The following is a 19561-nucleotide window of genomic DNA, read 5'->3' as shown; positions in this document are numbered from 1 at the left end:
GAAAAAGTGGAAACTGAAGGAATGTCCATCAATTGGGGAATGGCTCAACAAGTTATAGTATATGAGTGTAATGGAATATGATTGTGCCATAAGAAATGACAAATAAGATGATCTCAACCTTGCCTCTCCCCCCAAAAAAAACCCTAGAAAGAGTTATATGAAGTGATTCAAACTGAAATAAGCAGAACTAGGAGAACAGTGTACCTAGTAACAAAAATTATATACAGATGATCAGTTGTGGTTGACTTAACTGTTATCAGCAATTCAAGAATCTAAGACAAATTCCAAGGGATTCCAAGCGACTCATGATGAAAAAGGTTATCCGCTGCTATAGAAGGAACTGAAAAAGTCTGAATTTAGGTTGAAAAATACCATTCTTGATTTTATTTCCACCATGATTTTTTCCTTTACTATAAGCAATATTTGTCTTCATTTGCAACATGATGAACATGGAAATAGGTATTGTATAACAACACACGTATAATTTATATCATGTTACCTGCCATCTTGGAGAAGGTGGAGAGTTGGAAGGGAGACAGAGAATGTGGATCACATAATGTCAGAAAAATTATTATTGAAAATCGTACTAACATGAAATCTGGAAAAAATGAGAAAAAAATGTTATTTTAAAAAATTTCATCCTCTATTGACCAGTCTTCAGGCTATGAACCACTATGAACTTACTGACAGAAACACAATCTATCACTGGGCTTATGCTTGAAAACTTTATAGCCATTGTTCAGAAGTAACATTCTGTTTCTCATCATCTTGTTTTATATGATTTTTCTGAGCCTAGAGAGAACACTCTCCTCAATGCCATCTCTTAGAATCCCTTATTTCTTTCAAAGCTAAAGCTAAAATATTACCTCATTAGATCATATATTTAAGTCTGGAAAGTACACTAGAGGTCATCATGTCCAGCTCTATAGAAGCTCCCCAGCAAGGATCACAAAAGATATAACTGCAGGCACTATTGACAGGACGATGGAGGAGATCATAGGAGCACATTTCAAGCTGGAAGAGGCCCTAAAGGCTATTGAGTCCAATCCTCTTATTTTATGGATGAGAAAACTGATGTAAAATATAATTTAATTGATTCAACCAGATTTACAGAACAGCTATGTGACACAACAGATAAAGTATGAGGTCTGGAGTGAGAAAGACTCATTTTCCTAAGTTCAAATCTGAACTCAGACTCTTACTAGCTGTATGAACCTGGACAAATCACTCATCTCTGTTAAAGGGAAAGAAAATCACAAACCACTCCAATAGCTTCACCCAGAAAATCCTAAACTGAGTCACAAAAGGTCAGATGCAATTGAAAGGATGAAAACTGTACTGAGGTAGGATTTGGACTCAGTTTTTCCTGATTCCAAAGACAGCGCTCTATCCACTAAGTCACTATACCTGACAGATATATCGTAGAATGAAGGTATCTCTTTGGCCCTATCCTTCACACCTGCCACCCTCAGAATACCCAAGACAGCCTTTGTGTTAAATGAAATTATTATCTGGAGTTAGAGATAGATCAGCAGAACACATTTTCTGAAAACATATTCCTATGAAAACCATCTTTTTTCTACCATCAATAAATAGAAGTCTGTTTTAAAGAAATCCATCTCCATAGACTTTCTCTCTGTACCTACCTCCTAAGGAGTATCTAGATTTACACTCAGTTATGGACGGATTGCTATGAAAATTAATTACATAGAAGACTCAGTGTTGGTTAGAGCTCCTTGAGAATAAATAATGTACTTGCTTACAGTTAGGTTTATGTTGATCTAGGTCTTTTCTGCAGTTTCTCAAACAATATTTACTCTGCCTGGTTTGAAATAACACCTTGCATTTCCACAGTGTTTTATGGTTTTCCAAGGACCTAGCTCATAACATAGACTTATAGACACTATTATCCCCATTTAACAGATAGAAAAAGTGAGGTTTAGAGAAACTAAACAACTTCTTTACAGTTATCAAACTAGTAAATATTAGAATTGGGGTTTGAACCTAAACTCTTCTGATTTGGGGTAGTTTTCATTCCACTGTATTACTCTCCTTCCTTGGCATGTTCAATTATGGCAGTTGAACATTTACAGATTCTGTAATATAGAAGTAATGGAGGAAGGGCTAGCTAGCAGTCAGAGACCCTGAGAGCAAGACATAAATTAGATGTGCATTCTTGGGAAAGGCACAACCCCAAACCGAGTCTTGTTTATTTTGAATCTATCAAATATAATAATTGAATTGATGATCTCTCAGATTTTGGTCCTTTTTACCCAGAGATGTTCCTTCTCTCTCAAGAAGATATCCCAAATGTACTATGCTAATCTCAATCTAGAAAAGGTTCTTTGGTCTGCTCTGTCCAATTTCTGTTTATTGAACTTTCAAACTAAAAGAGAGATGTAGGTAGGAGTTTGCTGGAGTTAAGTTTTATTGGCTTGTGACAACTAATAGTTAAATTGCCACTTAGCATTTACATTTAAGAAATCAGCAAATGCTATGAATCAAGACTAGATTTATTATTTCATGCATTCATTATCTTAAGAAAATATTAATACAGCAGATTAAAATCATGTGTTAGGTAGATATTATTTTTTTTCTGCAGAGCCAAATTGATAAGCATTGACCAATCCACCACTGGATACTAGGGGAAAACTATAATTCCATTTGACAAGCATTTGTCAGGGTTTTCCAATAAGTCAGTCAATCAAGAAGCATTTATAAAAGATCTTTATATGTCAAGTGTTTTTCTGGAATCTGAATATACAAAGACAAAAATGTTGTTTCTCCCTTCATGAAATTTACATTTTGCTGATGGAAAAAGAATATAAATATATATATATATATATACATACATATATTATTGAGTTAAAATTTGGGTAGGAGTTTGATAATTTTGAGAAGTTCAGATAGGAAATAGGAAGGAGGAAAATAAGATTATTACTCTAATATCTTATAGTTATACCTAAAATCCCAATCCTAACTAAAATTTCTAAAAAGCCCTAAATCTAACTATCTTTGAGGACATGTTTTTCTTGCCTGTCAAAGCAGGCCTAACTAAACTACACTGCCTATCTAGAAATGTAATCAATAACCATTAATTACCAACAACCTCCTTAAATTTGGTTTCCTAATCCCAACTGTCAATAGTCAAACTGTCAGTCTGACTCAAAGATAAACCAACCTCCTGCTCTCTAGAAATCCAGAGAAAAAGAGTCCTTTGTCTTAACCATCTCTCTCTTATATATCCTTTCCTTGTCTTCTAGGTGACAGAATTTTCAGCTCTCTCCTGCTTTCACTTAGGAATGTTTCTGTTCCTACCTCTTTGCTGCCTCTTAAAGAGACAGGGGGATAGATAAAGAAACTCCCTTTAACAGTATATGTAAGAATGAGAAATACATACAAAATAAATATTAGGTTATTGGGATGGAGAGGCAATACTTGCTAGAGGGACAGAGAAGACCTCATTTAAGAGATCAAGCCAAGTCAACTAGTATTTATATTTAAATTACTAGGTGCTAGTTATTTTGAAAAGTGTTGGAGATTAGGGAAAGTAAGTAGCTCACTAGATAGAAAGCCAGACTTGGAGAGAGGAGGTCCTGAATACAATCTGGCCTCAGACACCTAGCTCTGTGACCCTGGGAAAATCACTTAGCCCCAATTGCTTGGCCCTTATTGATACTAAGTATAAATTCTAAGACAGAAGGTAAGGGTTAAAAAAAAACCTTTGGATGTAAATATAAGTGAAAAAAAGGGCCTTCCCTCCCCTCAAAGAGCTTATATTCTAATAAAAGAAAATAAGACAAAGGAAACAAAAAAAATTGGAAAGAAAAAAGATTATACAGATAAGTATATAGAGTTGAAGTGTAGAAAACTGGAATCATAGCTGAGAAGGGAATGAAGATTGACTAGTTTAGACTCTTCCCAAAATTCAGGGCCTGTCAGGAACTCTCCAATGGATGAAGAAGGTCATCATGAAGGAAGAATATTCCACTATAGGAAGGTCACAGAAATACACAACTATTCTAGGATGAGGTTAAATGATTCCCCAGAGTCATAAGGCTATTAAAGTGTCTGAGGCCACTTTTGAACCCAGCTCTTTCTGATTACAGGACTAGTATTCTATTCACTGTCACCAAGTGCCTTTACTAATCTATATCATCCTTCCTTCTATCTATCTGTCTATCTGTCTATCTATCTATCTATCTATCTATCTATCTATCTATCTATCTATCTACAATCTCTCNTCTATCTATCTATCTATCTATCTATCTATCTATCTATCTATCTATCTATCTACAATCTCTCTATCTCTGTCTGTCTGTCTATTTATCTGTCTATCTATCTATCTATCTATCTATCTATCTATCTATCTTTCCCCTCTGCTTTATCTCTTTATGCCTCTCTAACATCAATATAGCAATCCTTCATAAAGGATAAGGGGACAAATGGTCCGCCATTTGGTATAAAATGGAGAAGTATCATACATTTCCAATCTCTGAATGTTTATGAGAAGCAGTAGGATATAATGAATAGAGTGGCACAGTTACAGAGTCAGTAAGAGATGGTTTCATATGCCTCCAACATTTGTTATCTGTGTGAATCTTGACAGATTACTTAATCTCTCTGAGCTTTAGGGTCCTTTTCTGAGAGTAATCATACTTAAGTAATTATACTTAAGGGGAATAAATTATACTTATCTTCTCTAGTGTTGAAGTGAGACTCAAGAAAGAAAATCTAAATTGTTTTGCAAACTTTAAAGTCCTATAAAAATGCCAGACAATACAATTACCTCTATTGTCATGGAGGCAGTATGGAAACAATATTGTACTTGGAGTCAGCAGACACAGATTTGACTTTTATTCCCCAGATTTACTAGCTCTTTTATTGAGAAATTTGAACTTTCTGTGCCTCAGTGTCCTTACTAGTAAAGTGTGGATAAAATAATTAAACTACCTAACTCAGAGAGTCATTGAGGAAAAAATATTTTGAAAAATTCAAATCTCTACAGAAATAGACATTATTGGTAGGAATTTCCCTAGCACTAGGGAAATGTGAGCCATTATCATTATCATCATTAACAATTAGTGGCAAATGCCTGAGATGGCATCTAATATTTGTAGTCAGTACTGCTAGGATACATTTGCAAGTTCAAATAATACACTGAAGAAAAGCTTTGTGTAGGAATCTGGCAGAGGCATAAAGAGACTCAATAAACAGCCACATACTGTATGCTTCAGCATACCTGGCAACTCAGGAATTGCAGAGGACAACTTGATTAGAATGACTCACTGGGCTGTAATGACTATCCCTTTATAAAATGCCTGTCCTGAGAGATGAAAGATTATTTATGAAGAACAAGAGCCCAGTGACTTTTTACTGTCCTACCAAATGCCTGGAGACTAGATCACATGTGAATGCAAATGAATAAAAATGATTAAGGTAGACATTGATAAGTGCCCAGTCATTTTCTCCTGTGGAATTTGAATACATTATAAGGAGGGAGGGAATTTGGGGTACTGGCTGTCACGAGGAACACAGAAGATGTTGCCATAGGCATGTTTATTCATGTACTCATCTGACATTTGGAAAGAAATCTTGGAGACAGAGACCCGGTGGCCAAGTCTGTAGGGCTGGGACTACTTTTCTAAAACTGGGCAAGTCACTCAGTCTTCCTGGGCCTTGTTTTCTCTGTATGTAAAATAAGAAGGATAGAAGAGATGATCCTTTAAGTCTACATTGATCAACATATGATAAATAAACATTAAGCATTTAGTAAGCATATATTATGTGCTAAGCACTGGGCATAAATAACCAAAAGGCAATTATCCTGACCTTAATGAGATTATATTCCAAAGATATCCAATATTAAAAGTAATCTGAGAGTTTGTGTGGGAGGAAAAAGTCTAATTAAGAATATCAATCCAGCCTTCAAAGGGTTTAGAACATTTAATCCATATTTAACCAATTCAATTCTATACTATTTTTTTCTCTTGCCCCAATTTCCAATCTCTCTTCTTCCTGTGCCAAACGTCCAATCTGGATTACTTCCTTCACTGGCTTTCTCTGCTGCTTATTGGAATAGGAGGAAGTCAAACAAGCTTACTAACTGCATAAAATATAAAGTCATGCTATACCATTTCTACTGGGCCCTCAATGTGGTAAGGCAATTTTTTTTCTTTTTCCTGATTCTATTCCCTTTCTTATCACATACCAAAAGCTCTTCTAATCCTTCTCTTTCTTATTACCTTATTCCCTTTATACTTCTATACCATTTTTGTCCAGCTAAGGATTTTATCTTTAACTTTACTAAGATTGAATGCATTTAATTTGAGCTGCCTCTTCTACCATTATTTTTATTGCAAAAATCTTTAACATTAGCCCGCATATAATCTTTTCTTCTTTCCCACAGTCTCTGACAATGAACTATCTCTTCTCTTTGCCAAAGTAAAATGTATAGTGTCTGTCCTTATCCCTTGCTATCTTTTCTAGCAAATTACAACCAGTCTACCTTTCTCTTTAATTTTTTCCTATTTCTTTATCTTTTATTCTGCTTTTAAATATATACAAATATTCCTAGTCTTTAAAATGTATTATTGGGGCAGCTGGGTAGCTCAGTGGATTGAGAGCCAAGCCTAGAGATTGGAGGTCCTAGGTTCAAATCTGACCTCAGACACTTCCCAGCTGTGTGACCTTGGGCAAGTCACTTGACCCCCATTGCCCATCCTTACCACTCTTCCACCTAGGAGCCAATACACAGAAGTTAAGGGTTAAAAACATAAAAAATAAAAAAATAAAATGTATTATAGTCCCCTCAAGCTGCCTCTCCTTTCTCAAACTCTTCTCTGCCTTTCTCTCTCCCTTTATCCCTAGAACTCTCTTCATATATTTATATATATAATAAATATATATAGATTTTTCTATCTATACATACATATTATATACATATATATATATATAAACTTCTTCATATCTTGAATCTATTTGGACAGATATAGTAAATATGCAAATTAATTTGTCAGAACATGATATCATCCACAAGAAAAATGCAAACAAAAATTTTTGAGAATTTAGGAATGGAAGAGGACATAACCAGACATATGAACTTTAGAAGGATGAAGCTATTACTGAGACAAGTCATATATTGCTAGTGGTTCTTTCAGCAAAAGAATTCCAGCAGGCATCTGGATTATTGGAGTCTTCCATCACTACAGTAACACTTGTCCGAGCAAGGCTTGTGATCTGTTTCCTCAACTCTTTCTTGTTTCTGTCCTGGTTATTACCAGAAGGTTTGAAGATGTATGACAGGATAATATCAACCAGAAGCCACTCAGAAATGTGAGAAAGTGACCCTATGAAAACCTTGGCATGAGGTCTATCCAGCCCTCATCATTCTGGTAACATCTGTCTTCCTAAAGGTGGATAATGACTTAAAAAGAATACATCTCCCAGAATAACTATAATGATTTATTTTCTTCACTTGTGTTAGACATTATCTCTTAATTATACAATGTGTCATGAAATGAGTTGAAATGGAACTTAAGATGAAGACATGAAGAGTACTGGGGCAATTCCTATTGGAACTGATGGTTTTAAAAGCCCATAGGAATAAACTGTAAAGATACAAAGTGAGAAATTATCCAAAAGAATAAAAAAATCTATCTATGCTTTTACCTGAGAAATAAAGGAAATGTCATTGGCAAACACCTACATATGTCTGCTTTCTCATTTCTATGAAATCACAATAAAATGATCTATTCCAGGATCAAAGGTATTCTTGATGAAAATATGACAAGACAGTAGGCAGGTAAGCTTTCAGAAATGTCTTACCATTGTTATAGTGAAAGAACCAACTAGGGCAATGATGGGCAAACTACGACCTGCGGGCCAGATGTGGTCCCCTGAAATGTTCTATTTGGCCCTGTGACATTATTCCTAATCTGACAAATACAATGAGTAGGATGCAATATGATGAAACTTCAAAAGAGTTGCCTTAGAAACAGACTGACAGATGAACATTTCCTTTCCTTTGGCCCCCTCTTTAAAAAGTTTACCCATCACTGAAATAGGACATGTTGAGAAGATAGCTACCAGTTATGCTCATCTTTAATTAATTAAAGTGTTTATCTCAATAGAACAAAATTCATTTTTATAATCTTTACTCAAGCAATATATTTTTCACGTATTAAAATTATTCATCAGTCCATGGTAGATAGAATTTTGTATAATTTTGTTTTATAACTCAACTGATTTCTAAAAATGTGATTGCATAGTCCCTTATAAGATAAACTTCTACCTCCCCTGTAGTATATAAAATAAAATAAAAAAAAAACACCATCATAGAACAAATATTGTGTATTGGTTTCAAAGCAGAAGAGGAATAATGGTTAGGCAAGTGGACACAAGTGACTTATCCAGGGTCACACACTGTTTGAGGTGAAATTTGAGCCCAGGACCTCCTATATATAAATCTAGCTCTCCATCCACTGAGCCACTTAACTGCCCCTACCCTTCATTAATTTTGTATGTACCTTTTTAGGTACACATTTTTTACCCCCATCAATTGTAATGTAGTAACTTGAGTGTTTAGAGAATGGTTTAAAATAAATACAAATTAGAAGGCACTGTTTTTATTTCATCAAGTCTCTAAATACTGCAGTTTTCTCAATTAAATTTGCAATTATTCCAGTCAGATATTTTCTTTAGGAATGCTTAGAAGTCTTCTATTTCATTAAATGACCATTATTTCCCCTTCAATAATATAGTTAATTTTGCTAGATAGTTGATTTTCAGTTGTAGATCCAGTTCCCTTGCTTTCTGGAATATCATATTACATGCCTTTCAGTTCTTCAGTGTGGATGCAGCCGTCAGGTCCTGTATCATCCTAACTGTGGTTCCATGCTATATGAATGGTTTCTTTTTAGAAGCTGTAGTATCTTTTCCTTGATCTGGAAGTTCTTGAATTTGGCTATAACATATCTGGATGTTGTCAGTAGGGATTAAATACAGGAGGTGATCTGTAGATTCTTTCAATCTCTACTTTACCATCTTGTTCAAGAATATCATGGCAGTTTTCTTGGATAATTTCCTATAGAATGATGTCCAGACTTTTTCTTTTATCATGATTTTCCAGTAGTTGAATAATTCTAAAATTATCTCTTCTGGATCTATTTCCTGTGTCTGTTGTTTTATCAATGTTTCATGTTTTTCATATTTTCCTCAATTTTTTCATTCTTTTGATTTTGTTTTATAGATTCTTGCTATCTTGGGAAGTCATTTGCTGTGGTTATTTGATGGAATTTCATCCTTGGCTTTTTGATCATCCTTTTCCTTTTGGTCTGTTTTCTGTTTGTTTGGGTTTTTTGTAGGTCATCTTTTACTTTCTTTGCCTCATTTTCAAGCTGGTCAATTCTGGCTTTTAAGTCACTATTTTATTGTTTTAGTTTATGGGCCTCTGTTTCCAGATGACCTATTTTGCTTTTAAAGTTTTTTTCCCCAATTTTTTTTTCAGCCTCTCTTAATTGTTTTTTGAACTGTGTTTTGAGTTCTTCCAAAGCCTGTGTCCAATTTGCTGGAGTTCCTCAGTTTTTTCTTGGTGTTCCTTGGTCCTCCTCTTTTCCATTTGCTCTTTGTTCATTACCTGGTTAGAAGCTGTCAATTGTAATTTCTTTTTTCTTTTTCTGTTGTTTACTCATATTTTTTCCTCTCCCTCTCCCATTGGTTGTATTCTTGCTCCTCTGTTTATTTGCTGGATTTGTGGAATTGTACTCTTCTGCCCTGAAGGGGCTTCTTCTCTGCTCTGTTGATCAACTGGATTAGGCTGATACAGCTGACCTGTTGTATTAATGAGCTCAGAGGCCAGATCTTCCCCAGATGCCAGCAGAAGCTGAAGGTTAAGGTGAATGTGTGGAGGCTGAAGATAGTTAACCTCTTCCTCCTCTCTTCCTTTCTGCCAGTAACCTCCCTATTAGCTGCCTCTTCAGAGTACTAAACTTCCCGTGGTGGTACCAAGGTACTCTGTTGTAGCTGTAGCCTTCACCCTGGGATCCCAGTCTGCCAGATTCTTACCAAGGGTCTCAAAACAGTAGGTGGGGGGAGGTGTATTGGAGATTGAGCTTCTCTGCCCTGTGAAGGCTTCTTATCTGCACTACTGTGAGACTGGTTTAAGCAGGATGAGCTGATCTTCAGAGCTGGATGTGCCCTGAGGCCAAAATCTCCAGAGGCAGAGGACAAGGTTGGAGGAGTGGTGACTAAAGGCTGTGACCAGGCTTCCCTCCTCTCAGACCCTCTCCTCAAGCTGCCTCCCTGCCAGCTGTGGTCAGAGTCCTGAGCCTCTAGTAGCTGTGGTAGTGAGGTACTCCCTCCAGGCTGAAGCCCTTGCCCTGAGATCCCAGTAACTGCCTGAGTCTCAGCACAGTAGGTTGGGGCAGGGTCTGAGGACCTTACTTCTTTCTTTTCCTTAAGCCCAAGAATTTAACCTTCTCTGCATACCTTTTAAGCTGAATTGAACAGGAGGGTCCCCCAGCTATGTCCTATTGTATTTGGGTTTGTGTTCCACTTGAAGTACTTTGTTTTTGATAAGTGTGGAAGGGTTTTTACATAGGACTCAACTTTCAGTGTTTCTAAGCTGCCATCTTGACTCCACCCATGCAATCATTCCAAAGATAAAATCCATCCCAAAATAGGTGAATTAGCATTGTATTTCTACATCTTTTTATCCACATGCATATGAGCATATATACTACATACACAATGCTCTCTTTTCTTGTATTTCTATGTATATATCTATAGAAACATAGTCACATAAATGTATATATGTGTATTCATACAAACACACAGAGAAATAGAAGCACAGAAACTTGAATCTTTACTTTTTTTTTTAAAGGCAGTTCCAGGGGGCAGCTGGGTAGCTCAGTGGATTGACAGCTAGCCCTAGAGATGGGAGGTCCTAGGTTCAAATCTGGCCTCAGACACTTCCCAGCTGTGTGACCCTGGGAAAGTCACTTGACCCCCATTGCCCACCCTTACCACTCTTCTGCCTTGGAGCCAATACACAGTATTGACTCCAAGACGGAAGGTAATGTTTTTTAAAAAAATAAATAAATAAATAAAATAAAGGGACTTCCATCCTGTCAGTAGCCTAGATTTAAAACCTTAATGTTATTCTCAATTTTTTTAGTCTCTTTCACCCTATAGATCCAATCAAATTCCAAATAGTACTACTTCTCTCTTCTACAACATCTGTTCTATCCATCCTCTTGTTTCTATTTCATACAGTTATCATCACAGTTCAGATCCTCATCACCTATCAACTAGCTTAGTGCAATAGCTTTCTAATCATTCTCTTTATCTCAATGTCAGCCTCTTAACCAATCCTCTCCCACATAGCTGCTAGAGTGATCATTTGAAATCACATTTAGCCAAGTTATATCTCCACTAAATAAACTCCAATACCTCCCTATTGTCACTAGGATTATACCTTTAAAATAAGAAAAAAAACATTAAAGTATCCTAATCCCTCTCTTATTAATTTATTTTTATTTTTATAACCCTTATCTTTTGTCCTTGAAGCTATATTAATCATGGATTCTAAGGCAGAAGAGTGATAAGCACTAGACATTTGGGGTTAACTAACATGCCCAGGGACTCACCTCTAGGAAGTGTCCACTATTACCATTTTGTCAATGAGGAAATAGAGTTGCTGAGAGATGACATATGTAGTCACAGAAGCAAAAATAGAAAGGAGTAGAATTTGAATCCAGCTCTTCTTCTTGATATACAATGGTACTTCTCAGTGATCTTTTTTTTGACATTTAAAACCCTTTCTAAGCTTTCCCCTACCTACATTGTTTAATATTCCACATTTTTCCTTATTCTACTTCCTGTATCTTTAGTCCAGTTAAAATAGAAGTCTTGCTATTCTTAACATATGATGATCTATTTCCTATCAAAGTTCTTTGAGACATTTAGGCTCATTCCTAGCCATAGATTCTTAATCTCTCCTTACCATTATCACTTAGAATAACATTTTTTTTTTACTTCACATTTTCTCTCAAGTATATCTCTTTCAGGAAATTTTTTTTTCCTGCCCTCCTTAACAGCAACTAATTTGTATGTAGATATATATGTATGCATGCACACACATGTCCCTCCATACATATATGCACATGGCTATACACATGTACATATGTGTATGTATGTATGTTTTTTAAGTAGAATGAAGCTCTTCAAGGGGCTCAGGTGATCTTTTATTATTTTTCTGTCACCAGAACCTAACACATAGTACACGTTTAACAAAAGCTTGTTTGTTGATTAGAAAAACTCAAAATAAATGCTTATAGGAATATATAGTTATATTAGATAGAGATAGCATATATAATATAGAAGTGTATCATATACACATAATTATTTAATAATAATAGCTAGAATTGATAAAGCACTTAAAGTTTTACAAAGTACTTTATGAGTATTTTCTCATGTTATGTTCAGATCAATACTCAGAGGTTAAGTGCTATTATTATTCCCATTTTATAGATAAGAAACTGAAGCTGAAACAACTCAAGCAGATAATGGTTGTTCAGTCCTTGTCTTTTGAATAATTATGGATTTCACACTGAGGTGTCTTTGTAGTGTTTAAGGACTAAGTGGTATTAGCAAAAAATTAACTGCAAACAAAAATGTCTAGAAAATAGAAACCATGAGAGATCCTTTGAGTCATGGGGATGACCCTTCTTCTCTTTAGACTTAATGAAAGACATCACAGTGACACCATAAATCACCCAAGCTAGACATATCCATGTACACATGGGCAGGGAGAATATCAAATTTCATGAGCGTGGGTTAGTTCTTTTACCAGTTCAGATCATGAACCATTTATGGCTTAGTAGCTAATTATAGAATGAGGTACAAAGACATTAATTCATTTATCCATTTCACTCAACAAATTTCAGAGGCAGGATTTGAACATATATCTTTCTGACTCCAAACCCAGAAATCTACATACAAAAATTGTGTCTGTTTCTTTCTGTTAATCTAGATTTACATACATTTGGACATACATTGAAATATAGTCACATATGCATACAAAATAACTGAAATTAACCTATTAAAATAAATAATTCATGATGAAAATCATAAATCAAATAAAATAACAACCATTCACTCAAAGACTACTTGCTATTTCCTAAGGAAAATGAATGAAGCAAATTAATTACTAAAACAAATAATAAAATTACCTAAAACAATCCCCATTTTACCAATAAATACCTAGTTTCCTTGTCAAGGGGAAAGATGAAGCCAAATGAAACTTAAGTTTAGAACATGAACCCTTTCCCCACCATATTTTCTTAGAGACAAAAAATTGAAGAAGATTAAGCCAAAATAATTTCATAAAAGCACTAGGAGTGGTGGAATCTACATGTAATTAGGAAACAATATCAAAAAGGAGAAAAATAAAGTGATAGATGGATAAGATAATTTATCAATAGATTTAATGAAAGGAAAGATCAATTATTGATGATGCTGGAAATATAATAAATGGATAAATAATGAAAGGGGAGGAAAAATTTATAAAGATCCATATAACTATTTTTTGCCATTAGGGAGAGTTGAGCTATCACTTTGTATTTTCACATTGCTACTCCGATGTGCTCCATGAGAAAGCAGAAAATAGAAAGAACATTAAAGAAAACACAATATGGGAAAAGTGACTAGATTTGAGCAAGTATATGCAAGAGAAGTCTGTATCTGTGGCAACCCAATTTTAATAGTGTTAAGGAATACATTTTCAAGGAATCCAAGAAAGGGCAAGATACTTTAAATGGACTAAATCACATATACTGTTATTACTCAGTGTAAGAGATGATTGTGAAAATACCTATCTTTGTCAGTTCATATGCCTTTTTTCTTCTTTATTTTTTATGAAAATAGCACACAGTTTTAATAGCATCCTTGAGAAAGACACAAGAAGGCAACAAGTGAGGCTGATAAAATACATCCTACAGCAGAACTCATTTCAATCATAATACTGAATGAAAGGTGTAGAAAATATAGAATCCCACTGTAACTATTGTTTGTTGACTTCTAAACACACACACACACACACACACACACACACACACACACACACACACACACACACACACCCCCTTGATGCTACAGAACAAAATACCAGGGTGAAAACTCTCCTCCAGCTCTTTATTTCCAAGCACATGGTAATATTATGAGATTTCTTGAAAGATCTAAAAGAGAGATCATTATTTGATGTTTCTGAAAAATTTCAAGGGAGGCCTTTAAAGGTAGCCTTTATACTCATGGAAACCATTTGCCATTCTCATCATGGAATTCTAGATAAGGTCCAAATGAATGAAAGAAGAAAAAATATTGTTTATTAAGTACTTATGTATCAGTCACCGTGATAAAGGTTGGGGATGATAATGCAAAATTGAGAGTTTCTTTGTTCAGAGACTTACATTCTAATAAGAAGAGGTACTACATATGGGAGAATCATGCTCAGGAAAAACTTCTGCCTAGGAAGACCCAAGAGTAGTGAAGGGAGCCATAAAGCAGTTAGACAATGGCATTAATTTATCTTAGTTGTCAGAGCAAGAGGTGTGTGGGACATGAAGGAGAAGAGGGCATGGAGAGTGGGGAGGATGTCTTCATGATGCAGCAAGGAATTTGGCAATAAGGTGGTTGGATCACCTCAATGGTAGAATGGGAAACATGTTTTATACTGTTCAATCTGAGCCAACCTAGATGGAGTGGGTGAGTTTGTTGGTTACTCACAAATAAAGACAACTTAACACCAGAGCACAGCTATCAAAATCAAGAGGAATAATTCTTCCAGGACATGGTCTCTGGAGGTTCAAAGGTTTAAAATGTACAATGGCTAAAATTAAGACAAAAAAGATGGTGGATATTTGGATGGAAGAAGTAAGGTTCTCCATACAAAACTGTTGATGATGAAACTACACCTCATTGCATCAGGGCTGAGAACAATGCTGAGCATCCTAAATAAGATCCACAGATGACCAAAAGAATTTGGACACCAAATTAGCAAATCAGTGGCAAACTTTAAGAGAGCAGTTTCAATATATTGATAGTACTGGAAGACAGGTTGAAAAGGATACTGAAGTGAATGAATGGAACGTGAGGAAATAGATGCGAATTGTATGGGATGTCTGTGCATATGTTTTGGGGGTTTTGAGGTATAATATGGAATACTTTCTCTTTTTTGCTTTAGTACATCTAAAATTTGAGTCAAGGTTTTAACTAATTCTTCCTACATTTTAGAATATTTTAAGCATACCGTTTAACACAATCCATCAACAAATGAAAAGGGTCCTTTGGGTCTAGGTCCTTGCAGACTTGTACTCCCTCCTTTCTTCCCTCTATGACCATTCAGTCCTGATTAGCATTTTTCTCATATGAATTTCTCATTCTGCCTGTGTACTGATAGGAAGATTTTTTGGGTTTAGCTAATTAAGATAGCTCCAGAGGCTAATACAGTTTTCTAATAAAGAACCCCTCAAATCATCTGTTTATTAATCAAACAATGAACTGTGAAGCACAGAGATCTTACTACAATTAGCTCACTTGAGACAAAGGTGCTGGATGAAGATGTTATTTCAGGTAAAAACTACCTTTAACTTCCTGACAAGGATTTAGTGTGTCCATTTAAAAAGAAAATAAAAATTACCTCCAAATTCATGGACCTTTTTGAAGACATGATCGCTTGTGACAAAGGGTTGGCAAAGACAATGAACTTTCTAAAAACAAGAATATTGGACTGACAATTAAGAAACAAGAGACTTAGTCACTGTTACACTACTCTCTACCTGGGCACCTCTAAATAAACCTCTTCTCTCAGAATCTCAGGTTCCTCATCTGTGAAATAATACATTTTGATTAGATCACTAACAATCCTTCTATTTCTGAAATGCTCCATTTCTTATGTTATGACATTAGGCCACAGACTAATGACTAGCAAAGAAAAGAAGGTTGTTTGACCTAATCTTTTCATCCTTCATGAAAACGCATTTAGCCCAGGAACAGGTAGGTATCACAATGGATAGAAGACCAAACGTGGAGCCAGGAAGACCTGAGTTTAATAAAAGTCTCAGACACTTACTAGCTAAGTGGTCCTGGGAAAGTTACTTGGAGTTGTTTGCCTCAGTTTCCTCATCTATAAAATAAGCTGGATGAGGAAATGGCAAACTACTCCAGTATCTCTGATAAGAAAACTTTCAATGGTGCATCGAAGAGTCAGATGACTGAAATAAATGAAAAACAGCAGTTCTATGAGGTACAACATGTAAATATGAGATAATAATGAGTAAATATTTATATAGCACCTTACAGTGTGAAAAGGATTATTAATTCCTCCTAACATTATAATAATCCTATGAAGTAATATTATTATTATCTTCACTTCTCTTTTGGCTCTTTTCCTGAATATCCATCCTCTTCTGCCTTTTTAAATTTTTTTTATATGTGGGTACAATTTTTAATAACATTTTCTGACACTTTTTATTCATGTTCTCTCTCTCCCTCCTAACCTTCCCCCATCCTCAAGATGATGGCAAATAATTAAAAGTGGAAGGGATGTTCATTAGTTGCGGAATTACTGAACAAGTTGTGGAATATATTAGGCAGGAAATGAAGTGATGAATGGTATGATTCAATCAGCATTCAGATTCCATCAGTTTCCTTTATGTTCATAGATATCCCTTTTTTTTTGTCCTTTGAAGTTGTCCTAGAACCTGGTTTGGTCAAAAATAGTTAAGTCATTCACTGTTGGTCATCATATAATATTGGCATAATTATGTACAACATTCTCCTGATTCTGCTCACTTCATTTTTGTTTACATTTTTAAGCCCTTAACTTCTGTGTATTGGCTCCAAGGCAGAAGAGTGGTAAGGGTAGGCAATGGGGGTCAAGTGACTTGCCCAGGGTCACACAGCTGGGAAGTGTCTGAGGCTGGATTTGAAGCTAGGACCTCCTGTTTCTAGGTCTCACTCTCAATCCACTGAGCGACCCAGCTTCCCCTCTGCTCACTTCATTTTGCACCACTTCATGTGAAACTTTTCAGGTTTTGTGATTATATTTGTCATTTCTCATGTCCCAATAGTATTCCATTAAATTACATACCCTAACTTATTCAGCCATTCCCCAATCAATGAGCATCCCTTCAGCTTCCAATTCTTTGGTACCACAAAAAGAGCTACTAGTGATATTTGTGTATAAGTAGGTCTTATTCCTCTATATTTGATCTCTTTGGGATGCAAACTTAATATTGGTATTACATAGTCCCAGATTGTTCTCCAGATTGATTGCATCAAGTTCACAGATTCATCAATAGTGTATTAGTGTCACAATTTTCCCACATCTCTTCTAACATTTATCATTTACCTATTTTGTTATTAGCTAGCCTGATAAATATGAGGGTGTACCTCAGAGTTTTAATTTACATTCCTCTAATTAATAGTGTTTTGGAACATTTTTATTTGAAAATAGTTTTAATTTCTGCATCTGAGTATTGACTGTTCCTATTCTTTGACTATTAGTCAATTGGGGAATGCTTTGTCTTCTTATAAATTTGACTAAGTTCTCTAAATATTTGAAAATGATGCCTTTGACTTGCTATTAAGATCTTTTCCTTGTTTGTCTTTTCCCTTCTAATTTTGGCTGCATTGACTTTGCTCTCTTCTTCCTTTGGGCCAATGGTCTCTTTTTACCAAGAGGAAACCTAAACTGCTATTGTTCTTTCTCTGGCAGGTTTTTGCTGAGGACCACCATTTGTTGAAGACCCAAGGCAATCTATAGTCATTACTAACTCTCTACACATTTTTACCTTGTTCCTGAGTGGAAATTTCCTCTCTTTAAACCTTCCTCCATCTACTATTAAATTCCTTTTTAAAGGCTGCTGTCTTCCCATACTATAGTCCAAACTCCTTTAGGGAAGTGACCTTTTTTCCTTATATTTGTATTGCAAGTAATTAGCACGGTTTTGGGCACATAATAAGAGCTTACTAAAGACTTTATCTACTTATTGTTATTTCTATATGAGAAAGCTAAGCCTGAGAGAAGCTTAAGTAGACCTCTTAGTGTCATAGAATCAATACATGTCTGAGGCAGAATTAAAATTAAAACTATTCTAACTCCAAGTCCAATGCTTTATCCAAAAAGATCATGGTAACCAATGAGCCATAATGACATTATATCATCAAGAAAAGGTTGTCATTAACATGTCATTTTAAGTGTTTATAAAGGTATTTCAATTTCTTTAAGTATAAATCTTTATTTATCACAAGCCTGGCTTTTATTTGGTAATAAGCTGAATTTTACATATTGTATTTCAAGTTCAAAAACTTTAGTGGATAGCAAAAAATAAACCTCTATTTGTGTATATGTGTGTTTACTTATGAATGCTTTTCAAATATGGCAAAAGGTAAATTTTGAAACCTGTCTAGAATACAGAAATGTCTTTTCTGACTTTACTCCTACTAAACTCACACTTTTACTCATGGCATAGTTTTTCTTGTTTTTTTTGTATTGTTTTGTTTTGCATTTGAAAGATAAACCAACATATAAATGATCTACTAATGACTAAAACATTTTTGTTTATTAACGCATAATTACATCATCTTTGGCAGTTAGATGGCACAGTGGATAGCATGCCAAGCCTGGAGTCAGAAAGACTCTTCTTCCTGAATCCAAATCACTTCTCAGAGACTTAATAGTTTGTGTGACTGTGGACAAGCCACTTAACTCAGTTTACTTCAGTTTCTTTATCTGTAACATGAGCTAGAAAAAGAAATACCAAACCATTCCAGTATCTTTACAAAGAAAACCCCAAATGGGGTCACAAAGAGTCAGACATTAATAAAACATTAAAAAAGCAACAAAACAACAAAATATCATCTATTCCCAGTTTACCTCCAACCCCAAAATGTACATAAAATAAAACAGGAACAAAGACAAGCCCAGAAATATTAAAAATCATTGTCTTACCTGGAACAATTATCCTAGGTGAATGATAATCATAGGTGAGATGGATCTCCATCAGACATCCATTTTTTTTCTATTCTTAGTACCATCTGCAAGACATTTCTTCAGAACATGTCATTAAAATGCAAATGTGCTAATACATGGGCATCTTTAAAGTCATTGACTGAATATAAGTGAATATGGTTATGAAATGAAAAATTCACATACAAGGTTGGCTACCTTTAATTCTTATATTTCTATCACTGTTGTTAGTTTCTCTTCATAGTAAATGAACTTGAATGACATGAAATTATTATTGAAATCTGTGTGTATGACAGGGAGATGAAATATTTCCTAGTTTGAAATATTTTACCTATTTTTAACATACCTATTGATATTGAGGATGTGAAGGAAAGAAAACTTTAGGACTCTATACTTCAATGTAGTATTATATATTTCTTCATAATACATTCCCTACAAGTAGGTAGGTGCCATGATGGATAGAATGCTAGATGTCATGTCTGGAAGCCATAATTTTGAATCTGACCTAAAATAAAGCATTTACTGGCTGTT

The sequence above is a fragment of the Gracilinanus agilis genome, chromosome 6 (assembly GCF_016433145.1).
Source record: "Gracilinanus agilis isolate LMUSP501 chromosome 6, AgileGrace, whole genome shotgun sequence".
NCBI classification, from domain to species: Eukaryota; Metazoa; Chordata; class Mammalia; order Didelphimorphia; family Didelphidae; genus Gracilinanus; species Gracilinanus agilis.
The sequence above is the reverse complement of the archived record's forward strand: the minus strand, read 5'-3'. Positions refer to the sequence as shown.